Source organism: Prionailurus bengalensis, chromosome A2 (genome assembly GCF_016509475.1).
Source record: "Prionailurus bengalensis isolate Pbe53 chromosome A2, Fcat_Pben_1.1_paternal_pri, whole genome shotgun sequence".
Taxonomy (NCBI): domain Eukaryota; kingdom Metazoa; phylum Chordata; class Mammalia; order Carnivora; family Felidae; genus Prionailurus; species Prionailurus bengalensis.
The window spans coordinates 38927873-38949025 of NC_057348.1; the positions used below are offsets into that span (position 1 = coordinate 38927873).

Sequence of the window (21153 nt, forward strand, 5' to 3'; positions counted from 1 at the left end):
GGCAGGGTTTTTTGTTTAATTTTTCCTCCCCCCCCCTTTTTTTTCAAGAAAAGGTGTATGTGGTATTGTTTAGGCTGTTCTGAGCATTTTACACTTATTAATTCATTTAATCCTCGTAACAATCCAATGAGGAAAGTACTATTTTATGGATTTATCCATTTTATGGGTGAGGAATACAGAAGTTAAATTAATCCCAAGGTCACACAGCTAGCAAGGGATAGAGCCAGGATTTGAACACAAGTATTCAGACTCCGGAATCTAGGCTTTAAACTGTCAGCCTCTACTGCCGTTCTAATGGGAAAATGAACAGGTCCACATAGTAAAAATAAGGCAGTGAATAGTCAGGCCTCCCTCCCTCTGAAGGCCATCAATCTTCCCACCCAGAGGAAACCACTGCTAACAGTTTCCTTCCGGAAAAATGCAAGTAGGCACATAAAAGCGTGTATCTAGACACAGAAACTGTGTACCTATCTATATCTTTTAGAAGAGAAATAGAAGCATTTCATAACATTGCTGTGCCTCCTTATCTACTTAACATGATACATTTGAAGATTTTTTTTCCATATCAAAACACATACACCTACTTCAAGGGCTACAAAGTAAACCATTGTAAAGAAGTAATATGATTTAATTCACTAGCTCAAGATTGATGTTGTTTATAGTCACTTTCTTTTATAAATAATGCTACCATAAGCATTTTTATATTCAATGTCTTTCTTCAGCTGCATAAGTTTGTTTCAGACTAAGTTTGGAGAAGTAGAATTTTGGCCTGCATTTAAAAATTTGACACATATTGCTAAATTACTGTCCCAAGCAGTTACATGAATTTGTATGTAACTGATTTATAAATAATGGTTGCCTCTGAAGTTGTGTTTATTAAGTGATATTTATCTTCATAAAGTTCTAAGATAGAAAGGGACTTTTCCCCTACTAATTATATTAGAACTTGTCAAACTGTCTGGTCTAGTTTCTTCCTTCTGTCCTGCAACAGAAGGTTAACATACTGTCAACAACGAAGGGTTATTTTTAAAGTTTTATCGGTAATTTCCAAAAGAGAGTAAGCACCACATGATAAATTACTTCCAGAATTCAGAACTAAGAACAGTCTGGCAATTTTTCTTTAGTGAGTAACAATTATACACCTCCCTCTCTTTTTGCTTTGGCTTCCAGGATGCTCACAATTACATCTGATGTTTAATCATAACACTGATAGTCACCAATGAAGAAGCATCTCTATTATCATATTAACTTACTCCTATTTTTGTTTTTAATGACCTAATTGCACATATGCATCTTATACCCTGAACCCCTCAAATCTAATTTGGAAGTAGGTGATATACAAAAAAAAAAAAAAAAGTTAAAGGACCTTAAGATTAATAAAACAGGTCGGGCAACATGGCTAAGGCGAGAGGCAAGCAGAGAACAATGGGCATAATTTTCATTCGCTTCCTATTCGAAATGTGTAAGACACTTAACTGTTGTTGCTGCTTTTCAGAATCATCCTTAGAAGATAAAAAAAAATTAGGACAATTCCCCTCCTCTTCCCCACTTTGCAACAGGACATCAGGGATTAGAAATTCAAGGCAGAAGGGAAACACGGAGATTATCTAAGCAACCCCATCATTTTACAAATGAGGAAACTGAGGCCCAGAGAGGTGAGGTGACTTACCCGAAGCCACAGCTCTAGGAAATGACAGAGGCAGGGCTAGAACGTGCGTAGCTTGAGATCCAGGCCAACGTCCTCTCCCACTGCGTAACACACACCTCAGACGACTGGGGTAGCAGGAGGGAGGAAGAAAAGGTGACCCCACAGCCCCTAGCAACGAAAACAACAAAAAGGACTTGAGGCACTCATAAATAATTAAGCAATTAGCTGCAGCAGCTACTCCCCTCCCCTCCAGTATCCAGTCACCAAGGCAACTTGGGCAGGGTGCCTGCTGGTTGCCTAGTAACAATGTGGTCTGCTCCCTTGACATGCTCCCTAGGCATCAAAGGATTTGAGAGCTGGGAAGAGCCTTAGACAGGGGTCCCTATTCCAACACCTTCATTTTCCAAATGGGGAAACAGAGGCTCAGAGAAGCCGAGTAACCTGCCCAAGGTCACACAGCTCCTCAGAGGCACAGCTAGGCTCCATTTCCAGTTGCTTTCCATTGCACTATGGCTGCCTTGGGGATGCTGAAGATGAAGGAGAGGAGAGACATCTTTCCACAGTTCCTAGAAGAATGAGAAAGTAAGAGCAAGCCAGCAGGCAAGAAAGAGACAGAGACCTTGAGCTCTCATATGCAATTAGCAGGAGCTGGTAATCCCATCAGCCCAACTTTCATCATCGCCATGGCAACATGGGTGAGGCGGGTGCTGGTTGCCTAGGAACAAGTGGTGCTCTCTCTTCACTCACATCCAGCTCCCTGGGAGTCACAGGAATAGTAGAATATTGGAGCTGGAAGGGAAAAAGGGATCCTAACTCAGTGTCCTCCTTTGACTAACGAGGACACTGAGGTTCAGGGGCACTGTGCAAAGTCACACAGCCACACAGCTAGCTAGTGACAGGGACTCATTGTTGGCCAGCCAGCTTTTCTTGAATTCCCTGCACTTGATGCCTCTGTCATAGCACGGTGGGATGGAAAACTTCCCTCAGTAAAGTCAAAACACAGGAGAGGAATGGCTAGCGGTCCCCTGGGAGGACTTCTACCACCAGTCTAAATGGTGACAATGCTGCACACAAGGCCTTGACACACAGCAGACAAGAGGTATTGTGCACCGTAGTTAAACATGGTGTCTCCAAAGTCAGAGAACCTGAGTCAACAGCTAGCTCTCCCCAAACCTGATAAGCTTCTTGTCCCCCGATGGCTCAGTCTCCACATCTGAGAAACGGGCATCTTGACATTCCCTGTCTCGTAACTCATCATTAGGAGTAAATGAGACAACACCCAGGACAAATGCCTGGCATACAGTAAAGATGCAGTAAATGCTAGGTGTTCATTTATTTTACATTCAATAAATATTTATTGTATGTCTGCTATGCACATGGCACTGTTCTGGGCTCCTGAAATTCATTAGTGAGCAATACAGACAAAAGAAATCCCTGTCTCAGTGAGCTTACTTTCCAGTGGAATGAATATGTGTGTGTGTGTGTGTGTGTGTGTGTGTCTATGAATGACTATATATAAACACAAACACTTAAATATATATGTATCTACATATATATGCATTACATATATATTTAAATGTTTGTTGAAGGGGCGGAGGAACTCATTGCCAATGTGCTATGTTTATGTTACCAGGCTCCTTCTCTAAGACTGAGAAGTTTCCTGTTTACAGGGTGTGATGCTATAAATATGCAGGCCTGTCTTGGATGTGGGAACTCCCGGTTTCCTTTCTTTTAAAAGCTCAGAATAAAATGGAAGGCAGTGGCCACTAGATGGCAGACCTCAGTCTCTCTAGATTGGAGGGACAGTGAGGCCCAGGCCCAGCACAAGCTTTCAGTAAAGGCAAGTGTTGCAGTTGGTCAGTCCTAGAAGGGGCCTAGAGGAGTGGGAAAGACTTGAAACACCTCTGGGACACTGAAGATGTTGGAATTCAAGAGTGATTGCTTTAGGGAAACTGAATTCTACTTTAACCAAGATCCTGCCATGGGTGAGCTGTGTGACCTTGGTAAGTTATTAACCTTGCTGAATGCCAGATTCCTCATTTGGAACACGGAGATAATGAGAGCTCCCTCCATAGGCTGCTCTGAGGCATGTATGAGAAACACGTTTGTGCACCTTGCAACGGGCACACAGAGAAAAGCTCAACCAGTGTTATTATCTAGAATCTGAAAGACCCTGACGGTCTGATTCAGAGTTACAAGTGGAAGGGAAAGGGGTAAATGAAATGGCATTTGTTGAGCATTTGCAACGAGGAGACTGAAGTCCTCCCAGCCACTGAGCCTGGAAAATGTGACATCCAGGTTCAGTTGACACATCCTCCATTTCTATATCCACCTATCAACTGGAGCCCCCGTTTTGTTCTTCCTGCAGCCCTTGCATTGGTCTTCGTTCTTTATTCCCACCAATAACACCCACTCCTAGTCTCACCTCCTGAGTTCCAGCCAATCACAACATCCTTCTGACCAGTCTCCCTGCTTCCAGCACTTGCTCTTCTAACCCAGTGATGGACGGTAGCCTCAGCAATAGCCTCCAGCTCAATCATGCCTAAAGTGTTTCACCAGCTCCCTGCTGCTCTCAAGATCTCTTTCTGGCTGCAAGCAAGGCTCAGTATCTCCTGCACGTTTCCTGCCTTTCCAACCGCTTGGCTGCACTCTTCCCCTTCCTTAAAGCTTCTCGGTAGCCTTGAGGCCCCTGCACATGCTGTTTCCTCCGCTGAACCACCAGTCTCTGCTCTGCACGACTGGGTTCTTCTCCCACTGCCGCCTCCTGGACAAGACCTTCCCACCATCCAGCTCCAAAGCAGATCCTCTTCTCCACCGATTATTTCCCTCATGCACAGGTCACAGCTGCACGGATCTACTGCCCATCTCCCACCCCAGAACATCCGGGCCAAGAGAACCAGGACCCTCTGTGCCCCTGGTACCCAGCCTAGGACTGACCACATGGATGGCATGCCGCCAAGATTTGTGAAGGAAAAGAACTGGGTATACAGCAGCTGTTGATTGAAAGGGACACAGTCCATGAAATCATTTCCTAATTTCTAGTCTTTCTCCTCTGCTAGTTTATCCTTTCTTAGGATGGTATATTACTCTTGCCCAAAAGCACCTTTTTTCTGCTACTTCTTTGCTCAACCTGCATGGCTGCCTGTCTCCCACAGGCTGAGGTCTGAAATCTCCAGTCTAGCATTTCCAATCCTCCCCACTCAACCCACTTTTCCAAATGCATTTGCGAGTATATTTCTAAATATATTTGACCATATATATATAGACATCTAAATTTGCATATACTGAGAAATATATAAATATATATCAAGTAAATGTATTTTGAAATACATATATGTATATTTTGGGATGCACCGTCTTCCTCTTGCTTTCTTCTTCAACTTGCAACTTGTTCTTGCAAATCTTCAGCTTTGCCAAAACATGAGCCGTCCCGCCACCCTCCCCCCCCCCCCCCCCCCCCCCCCCGCCCCAAGGCAAGCTTGCGAGCCCCTCCCCCACCACGGCCTCCCCAGTTCCTAGTGCAGCGTCTGGCACATAGGAAATTCAACTTTACTGAATCTAAGATCTGTCTACTCCCCTCTCAGTAAACCTACTGTGTGTACTCACAACTCCCCACTTTTTCCTGAGCCTTTAATTCTCTTCTCTGCCCACCCAAATTCTCTAGCTGTCCTTCAAGAGCCAGCGTAAGTTCTGTAGCAGGAGATCAGTGACCAAGCACACTCCCGAAAGGGGCAAGATCAGAGCTCTGGAGCCAGGGCTGAGCAGGTGCCCAAACTGCTTACACTGGTAAAAGGAACACTGGAAAGTAACCATGCTTTTCCTGCGTTAAGAGAAAAGTCCCAATGACTTCCTAAGCATTGGTTCTGTGGCCACTGTAAGAATTCAGATTAAGGGACCTTTGCTGTGGACATACAGTATTTCACTGATTGGAAGAACAATGAACGATTCACATTACTGTGAAAATTAATAAAGGAAACCTCATTTAAAACGGAGTCAGGAGGCTAGAAGGGGAAGCTCTCAGTGCTACCACAGTGGTTAACTGCATACCCAACAGGAAGAGATCAATACTACTTTAACTGCTACCCCAGCAGCAGGAAGTCTTGCCTCCTCCCCCTGCAAAAGCCCAGCCAGTAAGATGCAGTTACATCTCAGCAAATGAAAAGTCTCTATACTCTGAACTGCCAGTTGACTCCAATGGTTTTTGTTTTGTTTTGTTTTGTCTGTAATAGCCTTCCAACTCCCCCCTTTCCTCTATAAAAGAGTATTCCTCTCCTTGCATTTCTCTGGCCTTGCCAATGGTTTTGCCATAGCTTGCTTGTACTGGATTGCAGTTCTCTGCTATTCCCGAATAAACCCATTTTTCTTGGTGAAGTAACTGGCGGTTTTATTTTTAAGGTTAACATAACCTGCCTTCTCCTACTCTGGCATTCAGATTGTTACCAAGATTCGTCCCCATTACGTGCAACCCTGCAATAAATATACTCGGCAAATCATCGGCTTCCTATCAAAGAGTAGTTATTTATGCTCCCCTCGTCTATCAATCAGCCAAAAATGTGAGGATGCTCAGATCAGAAAATGGACCTGAAAAGGAAAGCCAGCAGGACTCAATGTGGTCTTTGGAAATTTTTTAAAGGGAGGGAGAGATGGTCAGCAGGCAATGTGATCAGAGGAAATTCCCCAAATGTGTTTGGCCCATACTTAACAGCTGTGTGATTTGAGACAAAACAGTTAACCTGAGACTCTTTCTCAGCTGAAAAATGAGCATATAGTGACTTCACAGTGCTGGCTGGAGGTGAGGCCTTGCATAAGCCATAAAATGCCACACAATGACTGGTTCTTTTTTCCTTACCACAATTTCTGGCAGAGGTAACATGACATCCTTTATGCTATTTGAAAAGATTTGAACAGAGGGGTTCTATTCAAAGTTAGAGATTTAGAGAAGAGTGTGTAGAACCAACCATCCAGTTTGTGTGAGACTGTCTGGCTTTGAGCAGAAGTCCCAGGAAACCCCTCCTCAGTCCTGGGCAGTGTGGGATGGTTGGCCATGCCAGGAGGACGTCCACAGAACACTACCTTTTCCAGTCAGTAGCCTGCGTCCACCCTGAAAGCCTTGAAGCCCCACCTCAAGTTAACGACTGCTTGCAGGGTAGGATAAGTCAGTAGCAAGCTGGTTACTTCTTCACAGCAAAGAGCTGCTTTAGGGATAAGATTTGGTTTTGAGCTTTCAGTTATGGCTCAGAAATCATTTAGGGGAACACTCTACAAGCCTGTCCTCTTGAGAAGGGGCACTGTACTTTGCAAAGCTTTATTTTTAAGCTTCAATAATCACGTCATATTATGGCATAAGAAATCATCATATGGATGGGCGCCTGGGTGGCTCAGTCAGTTGAGCATCTGACTTTAGCTCAGGTCATGATCTCGCAGTTTGTGAGTTGGAGCCCCACGTCGGGCTCTGTGCTGCCAGCTCAGAGCCTGGAGTCTGCTTCAGATTCTGTGTCTCCCTCTCTCTGCCCCTTCCCTGCTCATGCTCTGTCTCTCAAAAATAAATACACATTTTTTAAAAATTAAAAAAAGCAATCATCATATGGAAACTAACAATTTACTCAGCAAAATATTAGGTGGTGATGAGTCATGTTGCAAAATGATCACCTATACCTTATTTCCTGTATTGGCCTCGTAAGCTCCTTGTGGGTGGGAAGCTCATCTGTGTGTGCCTCCCAGAATATTTTAAAGATTGCTCATGTAGCGAACATTCAATAAATATTGGAATAATGGACCCCCCATGATTAAAACATTCACTAAAGTATATATTAAAATGTTTTATAAGTCATTTACTTCTTAGGAGTAGAGTCCTCTAAAATTGAAGAAGCTACTATCAATTGATGGGCAATTAGAAAAGGAAAATAAAGCAAGTTTGGAATAGAGCCACATTATTTGTCTTCAAAAAAAATTGTAATTGCATAAAACTTTCAGAACTACAACTACTGAGCAAAGTGCTACATTAGGAATCATGAAAATGCTTGCAAATAGAATTTTAGGCCAAAGAAATACCTGTGGTTACTTAATCTCTTTCCTTTCACCAAATGCTTGGATTACATACTCTCAATAGTGAAAGATATTGTCATTTTTCTCCGTCTTCTTTCCTGTTGACTTGCATTTGTTAAACGTTATACCCATAATGTTAAGTTGTACGTTATGGTATATCTTTAAAAGGTCCTGAGTTTTGGGGCGCCTGGGTAGCTCAGTCATTTAAGCATCTGACTTCAGCTCAGGTCATGATCTCACAGCTCATGAGTTCGAGCCCCACATCAGGCTCTGTGCTGACAGCTCAGAGCCTGGAGCCTGCTTCGGAGTCTGTGTCTCCCTCTCTTTCTGCCCCACTCTCCACTTACACTCTGTCTCTCTCTCTCAAAAATAAATAAACATTAAAAAAAATGTACAGTTCCTTAGTTTGGGGGCACCTGGCTGCTCAGTCCAAACAGCATGTGACCCTTGGTTCGATCATGGGTTCGAGATCATGGGTTCGAGCCCCACATTGGGTGTAGAGAGTACTTAAATAAATATAAAAATAAATAAAAGTGCCTTAATGATAAGATGGTGTTTTGGGGGGGAAGTAAAAAAAAATGTACATATCGCTCATACTGGATGTGATATAAAATGTGCTTTCTAATAGGTGTTATGATAAACCTGGGAGTCCACAAACCACTGTGCACATGTGTTTTGTGTCACAAATATTTATTATCATTGAACACGATCTTGGAGATAGCTAAGCATCACTTTTTGCGCTGTCAAAACCTCCCAGATCCCTCAGAACTAAACTCTGAATTATCTTAACGTGGAGTTAATTGTCATTCGTAAAATGTGCAAAGGTCATGTTTTCTTGCCTTATGGATTAAAATATTTCATATTCCATAAAACATCATCTTGTCCATAAAATACAGTGCCATCTTTCTCATGTTTTGCACCAGCATAGTTAATGATGCAAATAATTCCCTATCTTTCATTCTGAGGGAAAATCATTAATAAAACCATGCTCCTTGCAAGAATCGAAATTCAGCAGTGAGAGGGCACAGATCACCCATAAAGGCAAGACCTAAGTCAGCAGTGAGGAAACCAGCCTAATGATGAGAGTGTCCAGATGGAAATGCATAACCGAATCATTCTTTATCAAATCAAAAAGCATCTTAATGAGTTGTTGCATCATCTGCGTTGATGTGATCGAACTGGAAGATACCAGAAAATGAGGACAACCTACAAAAACAGCATTTCCTATGCTCATTAGCATTTGGCCTGTGAATCCTCTCCTTTTATTCTGAACATGGAGTTTACCCCCTAACTGGGTTTTAGGTTTCTTTCCCTCAAAAGCATCCCATGTTAGAAAGAGAAATACCCCCAAACTGGAAATAAATGATTGGAATTCAAAAAAAACTGGAACCCCAGGGTTTGGTCAAATCTTTTATCAAAGAAAGAATTCAAACACTTCTTTTACCAGGCAAGCTGGTAAGTACAAGTTGTCATGGAAACGGGATGTATTCAAATTATACGAGAAATGACGTTCTTCATCTAACTAGGTGTTCATCTCCTCTAAATGGGGAGAAATTGTTGTAGCTGAAATCCATTATATTTCTTTCAAATCTGCATTAAAAACAATCATTTCCTTTATTTTATATAGGAACACACAGACACAAAGCCTCACTGTCATAAAAGGAAGCATTAAAATTACTTGCAAAGGAGCTGGTGCGTAAATAAAAAGACATAAAATGAAAATGAATCCCATGATGTAAATCTACTGCTGAATAGTGAAGGGGTGGGAGAATGGAAATCAGATCATAGAACGCACCCTTCACCTGCCATGGGACATGTTTTTCTTCAGTAGCATTAGTGACTATGTTTCATAGAATGATCTAGGCCAGAACGGTTCTGTGGGAGTCGGGGTGACTCACCACCGCTATTAGAGCAGGGCCCTTGTTTTCTACACATGTCTACGGAAGACACAGCAGAAAGGCGACATCGTGCTGAGCAGGTATTTCCTACTACTTAATTGGGCACTTATTCAGAAACGCATGACATGGGATGCCTGGGGGGCTCTGGTGCTGGAGTGTCCGACTCTTGATTTTGGCTCAGGTCATGATCTCACAGTTCATGGGATCAGCGTGGGGCTCTGTGCTGACAGCACGAAGCCTGGTTGGGATTCTCTCTCTTTCTCTTCCCTCTCCCGCTCACCTGCACATGTGTGCTATCTCTCTCACAATGAATGAAAAAAAAAAAAAAGGATACATGCAGAAAACTCTGGTGATGTCACATAAAAAGTACCGGTCCAATGTGGAAGGAGTTGGGGGGCAACCTGGGGGAAGGAGATCATTGGGACAGTGACAGATGGTAGCTAGACTTTGGGTGGTGATCACTTTGTACTTCAGACAGAGGTCAAATTACAATGTTGTATGCCTGCAACTTACGTGATTTATATGCCAATTTTACCTCAGTTAAAAAATGTTATAATTCTATTTTTAATAAAGCCAGTTTTGTTATAATAACTTTTGTCAACAAAAGCACCAGCCTGACAAGCTGGCATCCGAGAAATGCCAATGAGCAGAGGCAAAAAAAAAAAAAAAAAAAAAAAAAAAGCCCAAGTCTGCTTTCTCTCTAGCCAAAGGACAAGGAGCAGCCTACCAAGAAAGACAACTTTTAGACAGTAAGTGCTGCACAGCAGCCAAACATCGCAGAACAATTATGACCTCACCCCCGACCCAAGCTGTCAAGGACAAGAGAGAGGCATAGGTATCAACCTTCACCAGGGAGAGAAGGTGAAATGAAGAAATGATGACAAGAACAAAGCAACCTCATGATCCAATGATATACTATCTACAAAAAACTCACTTCAAATACAAAATATGGGTAGGATGAAATGAAAAAGATGGAAAAAGATATGTCATGTAAACATTAATCTAAAGGATTAAGTGTGGCTATATTAATATCAGATAAAGCAGACTTCAAAGCAAAGTTTACTAGAGATAAAGAAAGATATTACATAATGATGAACGAATCAAGTCAGGAAGACATAATGAGCCCAAATACATGTGCACCAAACAAAAGAACCTCAAAATACAACAAAGCAAGCCCTGAAAGAGTGTAAAGGAGATAGGCAATTACAGTTCAGGACTTGAATACCCCACACTCAGCAACTGATAGAAATACTAGACAGAAAATCAGCAAGAAAGGTTGCATGTGGTTCCAGAAGAAATAAACAACAAAATTTAGCCATCAGCACGTAACTGACATATATTGCACTTTAGCAGAACATACTTTTTTGTTTGTTTGTTTGTTAATGCTCCTGGAACACTCAGCAATATAGATTACATATTTTTTTATAAATTTATTTTTATTTTTTATTTTTTTTTAACGTTTTTATTTATTTTTGGGACAGAGAGAGACAGAGCATGAACGGGGGAGGGGCAGAGAGAGAGGGAGACACAGAATCGGAAACAGGCTCCAGGCTCCGAGCCATCAGCCCAGAGCCTGACGCGGGGCTCGAACTCACGGACCGCGAGATCGTGACCTGGCTGAAGTCGGACGCTTAACCGACTGCGCCACCCAGGCGCTCCCCCCTTTTTTTTAATTTTTTTTTATTTTTTTTTTAACGATTACATATTGATCATAAAAACTTAAGATACTGAAAAAAATTTTTTAATGTTTATTTATCTTTGAGAGAGAGAGACAGAGCACAAGTGGGAGGGGGCAGAGAAAGGGAGAGAGAGAGGGAGAGACATAGAATCCAAAGCAGGCTCTAGGCTCTGAGCTGTCAGCACAGAGCCAGATGTGGGGCTCAAACTCACGAACTGAAATCATGACCTGAGCTGAAGTCAGACGCCCAACAGACTGAGCCACCACCCAGGTGCACTGGAACTTAAGAAATTTAAAAGAAACCACTAATAGACAAGGGCAAATTTTCCAAACACATGAAAATTAAACAGTACACATTTAAATAACCCATCGGCTAAAGAGAAGTCTCAAAGAAAATTTGAATATAATAGAACTGAATAAAAATGAAAATACAACATGTATTTTCAGATGTAGCTAACACACTGCTGAGAGGGAATTTTACAGTGTGTAATGCTTACCTGAGAAAAGAAAAGCGTGGAATCAATAACACAAGTTCCTACATTAATAAACTAGAAAGAGAAGAGAAAATAAATCCAAGTCAAGAAGGAAGGGGAAACGTTAAAAATAAAAGCAGAAATCAATGAATTGAAAGCAGGGGGGAAATAGTGAAAATTAAAAAAAACAAAAAAAGAAGAAATAAAGATGTTTTCAGACATCCAAAAGCTAGAAAATACACACAGTATAAAATCCTTCAAGAAGAAGAGAAATGGGGGCGCCTGGGTGGCTTAGGGGGTTAAGCATCTGATTTCAACTCAGGTCGTGATCTCACTGTTTGTGGTTCGAGCCCCTAGTCCAGTTGGGCTCTGTGCTGACAGCTCAGACCCTGGAGCCACATTTAAAATCTCCTTAAAAGACAATAGGGGCGGTGCCTGGCTGGCTCAGTTGGTGGAGCAGGCAACTTTTGATCTCAGGGTAGTGAGTTCTAGCCCCACGTTGGGTAGAACAGAAATTACTTAAAAATAAAATCTTAAAAAAAAAAAATACAGCGGTATGTTTACACAAAAATAATAACAAGGTAGTATGAGGTTTAAAACACACAAGAAGAAAAATATGTGACAACAAGAGCAGAAAGTTTGGGAAAATGAAAGTACGGTATTTGTAAGTTTGTACACTATAGGTGAAGAGGCAAGTATCACCTGTAGACTGTGTGATAAATCGAAGATTACACTGTAAATCCTAAGCACTGAAATAACAAAGCAAAAAATTATGGCTAATAATCCAACAAAGATATATAAAAAATAAATTCTAAAAAATTTTTAATTAATCCAAAAGTAGGTATAAAAATAGGGAAGAGGGAGCACCGAGCAAGTAAGACAAGTTACAAACAAATAGCAAGATGATAGATTCAAATTGTACCACATTAATATTCACCTTAAATATAAACAGTCTAAGTGCCCTAATTAAAAGTTAAGGATTGGGGGCGCCTGGGTGGCTCAGTCGGTTGAGCGTCCGACTTCGGCTCAGGTCATGATCTCACAGCTCGTGAATTCGAGCCCCGCGTCGGGCTCTGTGCTGACAGCTGGAGCTGCAGCCCGGAGCCTGCTTCTGCTTCTGTGTCTCCCTCTCTCTCCCCCTAACCCACTGGCATTCTGTCTCTGTCTCTCTCAAAAATAAATAAACGTAAAAAAAAAAAAAAAAAAAAAAAGTTAGGGATTGTCAGACTGGGTAAGATGTTAAGAGCTAGAATAATGCTCCATACAAGAGATATGCTTCAAATATAAAGACAGAGATAGGTGAAAATGAAAAGTATTGGAATTTTTTTTTTTCGGTGGGTAGTATACAAAAACTTTCAATTTAACAAATTTTTACTGAGCAGGTACTATGAACGAAGAATATATGAGAAAAACCATTAAGAAAACAAAATAATTGTAAGAATCCATTCAAAACCACATGCGTGAGGACATGCAAAAACCCAGGTTGCACACCCCTAAATCCCAGGCTTAGACTGTAAGCACAATTGAAAATAACCTTGGTCCTTTGCTGGATTTTATGAACATATCCTACCATAAAATAATTTTTAAAATAACAAAATAGGAGCAGAAAAGGTATACTGTGCTATTTCTAATCAAAAGAAAGCTGGAGGGGCTATATTAATATCGCGCTAAGTGACTTTTAAGAGCAAGGAAAATTATGGGGAATGAAGAAGGTCAATTAATAATATAAACGAGTCAATTCACCAAGAAGACATAACAATTCTAAACATTTTTGCTCCTGACAACACAGCTCTAAAATGCAAGAAGAAAAAACTGGTCCAGCACAAGGAGAAATACATGGATCCACACTTGTAGGCCAAGATTTTAACATCTCTCTCTCAATAACTGATAGAATAGGTAGACAGAAAATCAGTAAGAATATAAAATATTTTACATTTATTTGGATATAGAAATATTCAAACTGACCTGAACATTCTGTCCACAATTCACAGAACATTCTATCCAACAACCACACAATGTACAGTCTTCTCACAGGCACATGGAATGTTTAGCAAGGCAAGCCATACTCTGGGACATAAAACAACTCTCAATAAATTTAAATGAACTCAAGTTACAATGGATGTTCTCTGATGTTCTCTGATATAATGGAATTACACTAAAAATTAGTAACAGCACTATCTCTGGGAATCCCCTCAAATTTGTAAACTAAATAAAACACTTCTACATAACCCATTGTTTAAAAAAGAAGAAAAGAAATTAGAAGTACTTAGAAATGAGTGAATATAAAAACACACATATCATATTTATGGGATACTACTAAAGCAGTAAATTTATAAGAGAATTTATAATACAAATTTAGGGAAAATTTTATTAATTTTTTAAATGTTTATTTATTTTTGAGACAGAGAGAGAGAGAGAGAGAGGAGGGGAGGGGCAGAGAGAGAGGGAGACACAAAATCTGAAGCAGGCTCCAGGCTCTGAGCTGTCAGCACAGAGCCCCAGGAGGGGCTCAAACTCACAAACCCTGTGAGATCATGACCTGAGGTAAAGTTGGAAGCTTAAATGACTGAGCCACCCAGATGACCCTAGGGAAAACTTTATAATACAAATGCTTGAATAATGGTCTCAAATCAATGAACTTGATGACTGAAATCATGTTAAGAAACTAGAAATGAAGAGCAAAATGGACCCAAGAAAAGAAATAATAAAGATTAGAGTAGAACCCAATGAAATAGAAAGCAGAGAAATCAATGAAACAAAAATATAGTTCTTTGAGATTAAAAAAAAAAAAAAAAAAAGATAAACCTTTAGCCAGACTGTTCAGGAAAAAAAAAAATGAGAAGAAACAAATTGGCAAAATCAGGAAAGAGGTGATAACAAATCTATATCTATCTATAAAGTCTAAATCGATCTGTAAAGTCTATAGATGACAAAGGAATTCTAAGGATAATGAGGGAAGGTTATTAACAACTTTATGACAATGAACTGATAACACTGATGAGCTGGACAAATAACTTGAAAGACACTAACTACTGAAGTTTACTCAAGAAACAGATAATTCGAATAGCCATATATTACCACAAGAAATTGAGTATGTCCTTAAAAACCTTCCCACAAAGGAAACATGTGCAAATGGTTTCTCTACCAAACACTTAAGGAAAAATAATACCAAGCACAAAAACTCTTCAAAAAAGTTTTAAAGGAGGGATACTTCTCAACTCATTCTATTAAGTCAGCGTCACCCTGAAAACAAACAGACAGACAAAACCAGTACCAGAAGAAAAGTATCAATAACTTTCATGAAAATAGATAGAAAAATTCCAAACAAAATTTTAGCAAGTAGAATATAAGAATAAGAAAATATAAAAAGGATAGTACATCTGGACCAAATGGGATTTCTCTCAGGAATACAGGTCGGTTTAACATTCGAAAGTCAATCAATACAATTCATCATTTAACAAACTATCCTAGTAAATCCATGTGTTCATCTCAAAAACGGCAGAAAAAAACATTTGTCAAAAAACAACAATCATTTTCTATTAAAAACAAATCTCAGCAAAGTAGGGATAGAAGGGAACCTCATCTACAGGCATCTCTAAAAACCTGTAGCTAATATCAAACTTACTGGTGAAAATCTGAATGCCTTCCCTTTGATATGAGGAAACAGACCAATAAAATCTGTTCTCATCACTTCTATTTAACATTGCACTGGAGGTTCCAACCAGTACAACAAGGCAAGAAAAAGAAGTAACAAGCATCTAGATTGGAAAAGAAAAGGTTAAAATGTCTTTATTCACAGATAACACAACCATCAATGTAAAAAACCTCATGGAATTTGCCCCAAAAAACTACTGACGTGCACTTAGCAAAATTTCAGGACACAAGATAAATATGCAAAAATAAATTATGTATTTACATACTGGCAGTGAACAATTAGAAACTGAAATTGTTTAAAATGCCATTTGTAACAGTATCATAAATATGAAATGCTTATGGAAAAATCTGACAAAAGATGTAAATAACTGTATGCTAACGACAGAAAACTACTGAGAGAAATTAAAGACCCAAATAAATGAAGAGATATGTCTTTTTCATGTACAGGAAGATGTAGTATTGTTAAAGTGTCAATTATCCCCTAACTGATGTACATACAATCCCAATTAAATCCCAACAGGCCTTTTTGTAGAGTTCGACAACTTGATTCTAAGATCCATATGTGAATGCTAATGACTTAGAACAGTCAGAACAATTTGAAAAAGAAGAACAAATCTGGAGAAATAACACTCCATGATTTTTTTTTTTTTTTAGCATTTATTTATTTTTGAGACAGAGAGAGACAGAGCATGAACGGGGCGGGGCAGAGAGAGAGGGAGACACAGAATGGGAAGCAGGCTCCAGGCTCTGAGCCATCAGCCCAGAGCCTGACGCGGGGCTCGAACTCACGGACCGCGAGATCGTGACTTGAGCTGAATCGGATGCTTAACCGACTGAGCCACCCAGGCGCCCCAACACTCCATGATTTTAAAGCTCGTTAAAAAGTCACAATAATCAATAAAGTGCGTCACTGGCATCGAGAGATATGGATAAACCACACAGAATGGAGGGTCCAGAAATGGACATACACGTATATGAACAACTGATTTCTTTGACAAAGACACAAAAGCAACTGTGTGAAAAGTAAGTTTTCCAACAAAGAGGGCTGGAAGAAGTGGATATCCACATGCAAAAAATAACTTCAAGCCATATCTCATACCATTTACAAGAATTAGCTTCATATGGAACATAAAACTAAATGTAATACTTCAAAAAATAAAACTTCTCGAAGAAACCACAGGAGAAAATCTTTGTGACTCTGTTACCAGCAATGACTGCTCAGATAAGGGCACTAAAAGCACAATGTGTAAAATAATCCAAATTGATACACGGAACTTGGTGAAAATGATAATCTTCTGCTTATCAAAAGACACTATTGAAAGAATAAAAAAACAAGCCACGGACCAAGAAAAAATATTTGGGAATCATATACCTGAAAAAGAATGTGTTTCCGGAATACATAAAGAACTCTCAAAAGTCATTAATCATAAGTGACTCGATCAAAAAATACAGATAAAGATTTGAAAGGACTTATCAAAAAAGAAGATATGTCGATGGAAGATCAGCACATGAAAAGATGCTCAACGTCATTAGTCATTATTTCCAACCTGGCAAAATTCTATTCCCAGCCAAACTACGGAAGGTTGAAGGTAAAAGAAAGGCACTTTTAGATGTGTAAAATCTTAAAACGGTTACCTCCAAATCACCTTTCTCAGGAAGTTACTGATGTTCATTCATACAACCGCCTAAAAACGAAATGAAAGCACAAGACAAGAAAGAGAAAGAGGTGGGCCGCAGGAAATGAGAGATTTGACGTGGCAGGGGAGTGAAGAGGCCAGCATGATTTTGATGGGAAGATCCAGGGCAACAGCGGTGCAGGGAGCCGTCCAGCCCAGACAGAAGGTAAGAAACGTTCCAGGAGAAAGGTCTCCAAGGATGAAAACACTACCAATCAACCAGATGAGGAGTTTGGCTGTGTTGGGTGAAAGTGCAAGATCTGTCAGAAAGTCTGAGGTCAGAGTGGCACATATCACTTTAAGGGGGCGGGACAGGGGCGGGGGTGTGTGTGGAGACAATTAGTAGCTCTAAGGAAAACAAGAAAGTGGTAGTACAATTGACAACATATAGTTATGTGATTCAGCTGTGAATTGTCCTACATCGCCTGGAATTTCAGGATCCTACACCTCACTAATGCTAAGCAGACTTGAACCTGTACTCGTTAAGTGGGCTCTATGCACGTCAGAAAGTAAAGGGACGGTGGCTATGAGAAATGGAGACACTTAACCATAACGTCAAATGAGAAATGTGCCAAAGTCACACCTTCTGTGTGACTTGTTTCACCATCAAAACCTGTCTGTCTTGTCTCTAAGGTCAGCCTGGGTCTTATTTTTGCAGTTGCTCTCCCCAGACAAGGCTAATAATTCTGGCCAGTGAAAAGAATCTCCACCTCATCTAAATCAAGACCCAATGCAAAGCCTGGTGGTCAGGGGGGAGAGAAAGAATTTGGGCGCGAGTGGGATGTGTACGTGCACAGAGGGTGGGTATTTGATAATAGTCACTTTCATTTTTCATTATAAGAAAGTCGATGCTTTCATTATAAGAAAGTAATAGGTGAGACAGCAAGTCAAGAAATAGGCACATGTCTAGAATGTGTCCTGTGTGCCTCAGTTCCAGTTCCATAGCTCAGAGCATTGTATAAGGAAGTGCCCCACAAATCTGTTATCTTAGCAACTAGTCTCTGTAATTCTCTAGTCTAGAAAATGACAATAATCAATGCACAATCTGACTTGTGAAGAAATAGGAGACAGATAGGGGAGAGGATTATAGAAGCAGCAGCTTTGAAACTTGCTATTCATACCCTTAGTCCATACACAGGAGAAGAGCATTCAGGAAACAGGGTTGACCCTACAATCTTCTGCATTCACAGTAGCACCCTTGTCCTGGGGGCCGCATTCAATCTTTGAAAAGCAAAATTGAGGGTCACATCATAACTTAACCACTAGAGGGAGTTTAAATAGCTATTAAATATAATGGGGAAAAGACGGGTCACATAAAAGGCAGCTTTTTTTTTCTCATTTGGAGCCATGGCTATAACTCTTAGGAAAAAATTATGACAGAAATATAAATAAACAAACAAACAAACAAACAAACAAACAAATAAGAGTTTAAATGGTGATAACATGTTAGCGTAGATTTTTATCTCTTTTCAATATTGGAAGTGTTCGGGGCGCCTGGGTGGCTTGGTCGGTTAAGCGTCGGACTTCGGCTCAGGTCATGATCTCATGGTCCGTGAGCTCAAGCCCCGCGTCGGGCTCTGTGCTGACAGTTCAGAGCCTGGAGCCCGTTTCAGATTCTGTGTCTCCCTCTCTCTCTGCCCCTCCCCTGTTCATGCTCTGTCTCTCTCTGTCTCAAAAATAAATAAACGTTAAAAAAAAATTTAAAAAAAAATATTGGAAGTGTTCATCTTCAGGTGATTAAAATACTGCCTTCAGCGTAATGGTTTTTTTTCAACTGTGTCTCAGGTGTTACAACCCCCAGTTTAATATTTACATGATATTGATAGGTTTTCCTTCAATTATGTATTCATCAATGCAGCCCTGACTGTAACAGGAATTGTTTCACAGTTCTGTATTTCCTTAGGACATTCACAGGGTGGTGCAACTAGCGCCAGAGCTGATTTTCAGAACATTTGCAGCATCCTCTAAACAAACCCAGGACCCCATTAACAGCCATTCTCCAATCTCTTCTACCCTCAGGCCCTGATGACCGTCAATCCACTTTCTGTCTACATGGATTTGCCTATGTGGCACTTCATACCCACAGACTTGTATAATATGTAGTCTTTTGTATTTGGGTTCTTCCACGTGGCTTTATGTTTTCAAGGTTCATCCACACTGCAGCAGGAATCAGCACCTCATGCCTTTCTCTGAGTGAATATTCCATTATGTGGACATGCCATATTTTGGTTATCCATTCGTCCACCGAAGGGCATTTGAATTGCTTCCTCCTTTTGGCTATTCTGAAAAAAGCTTCTATAAACAGTTGTGTACAAATTTTTATGTGGACATTCTTTCATTTCTCTTCAGTATATATCTAGGAGTCTAGCTGGTTGATGTGGTCATTCTACATTTAACTTTTTAAGAAACGGCCAAACTGTTTTCCCAAGCACCTACACCATTTTACATTCCCACCTGCATTGTACGAGGGTTCCAATTTCACCGCATCACCACCAACATTTTGTTACGGTCTATCTTTTTGGTAACAACCATCCTAGTTGGTGGGAAGTGGTATCTCACTATGGCATTTTCCTAATGATTAATGATGTTAAGCATTTTTCCTTGACTTTATTGGCCATTTGTATGCCTTTTTGGGGAAATGCCTATCCTACTCCCTTCTTAAAAATTTCATTTATTTATTTTGAGAAAGAGAGAGAGAGAGAGAGAGAGAGAGAGAGAGAGAATGAGTGAAGGAACAGGGAGGGGGCAGAGAGAGAGAGGGAGAGAGAGGATCCCAAGCAGGCTCTGCACTGTCAGCACAGAGCCCCCCGGCACGGGAATCGAACCCATGAACTATGAGATCATGACCTGAGCCAAAATCAGAGTCAGATGTTAACCTTAGCCACCCAGGCACCCTGCCTATCCAAGTCATTGGACCATTTTTTTATAATTGGATTGTCTTTTTACTGTTGAGTTATAAGAGTTCTTTATATATCCTGTACACAGGATATGTATATAAATAACCTGAAAATTTGTCTCCCATTTTGTGGGTTGTCTTTTCACTTTCTTGAAGGTGTTCTTTGAAGCACAAACTTTTAAAAATGTTTTAGAAATCCAATTTATCTATTTTTTCTTTTTTTAATTATCTTTTTTGGTGGTATATCAAAGAAATTACTGCATAATCTAAAGTCATGAATACTTATTCCTATGTTTTCTTCTAAGAGTTTTATAATTTTAGCTCTTACTTCTACGAGTATGATCCATTTTGAGTTTCATTTTGTATATGGTGTGAGGCAGGGGTCCAACTTCATTCTTTTGCATGTGCAGAACAGCAACCATTAAAAGTGTTTTCAATACAGTGTTACAATACACCATGCATATACACATGATATTCAGTCATTCATTCAACAAATACACACAGCAAGAACAATATTGTGAGATACGAACTGACAACTTTTCTTCCTCTGTTTCCCCCATTCCTTCCCAACATTCAAGCACAAAGCAGGGAGGCTTCCTTGCTTAGGAGAGGTTTATGTCACGGTAGCTTCCGGGGGCTTTTATTTTCCTAAACACCTAAATTGTGGAACCACAGAATTAGAGGAATGGACTCAATTCCAGAAAATCACGGAAGAACTGAGTTCTCCCTCTGCCAGAGTAGATAGGGAGCCTCCAGAGATGAAGCAGAATGGAGGAGAAGGGGGAACTAACAGGGGATCTGTACTTGGTTCCCAGACATACTGGTGTGGATGCGTCTATATCATATGCATCTCAGCTCGGATTCTCAACCCTCAGTGTGGCATGAGGCAGCTAAGATCACTAAACCACAACAGTTTACAAGGACAGGAACAAAATGGCAACAACTGAGCAAACATCATATGAAATACCTCACATATGCATACACACACTATTCTTAGTGCAGTGCTGCATACTGTGCAATCTGGGTGTTACCCTGGAGCTATGTCACATCTTGAAGAAGCAAGGGGCCATGATGAAACCCAAGAAATATTTATAAGGTCGTAATCTCTTTCTCCACCAGCAAGGCAAAATGGTAACTCGGAGTCAGAAATCCTGTTTCTAGGAAGCAGTTATATTTCTTTCGCCT

General features: G+C 40.4%; 1 protein-coding gene across 1 annotated transcript in view; it reads right to left on the reverse strand.

The window, feature by feature from the left end:
- EIF4E3 (eukaryotic translation initiation factor 4E family member 3) overlaps positions 1-21153 on the reverse strand; it is a 66543-nt gene that overhangs the window by 41324 nt on the left and 4066 nt on the right. Inside the window, exon 2 of the mRNA XM_043587935.1 lies at positions 1670-1816. The gene's annotated coding sequence lies outside the window, so the exon portion shown is untranslated. The remainder of the gene's footprint in view (positions 1-1669; positions 1817-21153) is intronic.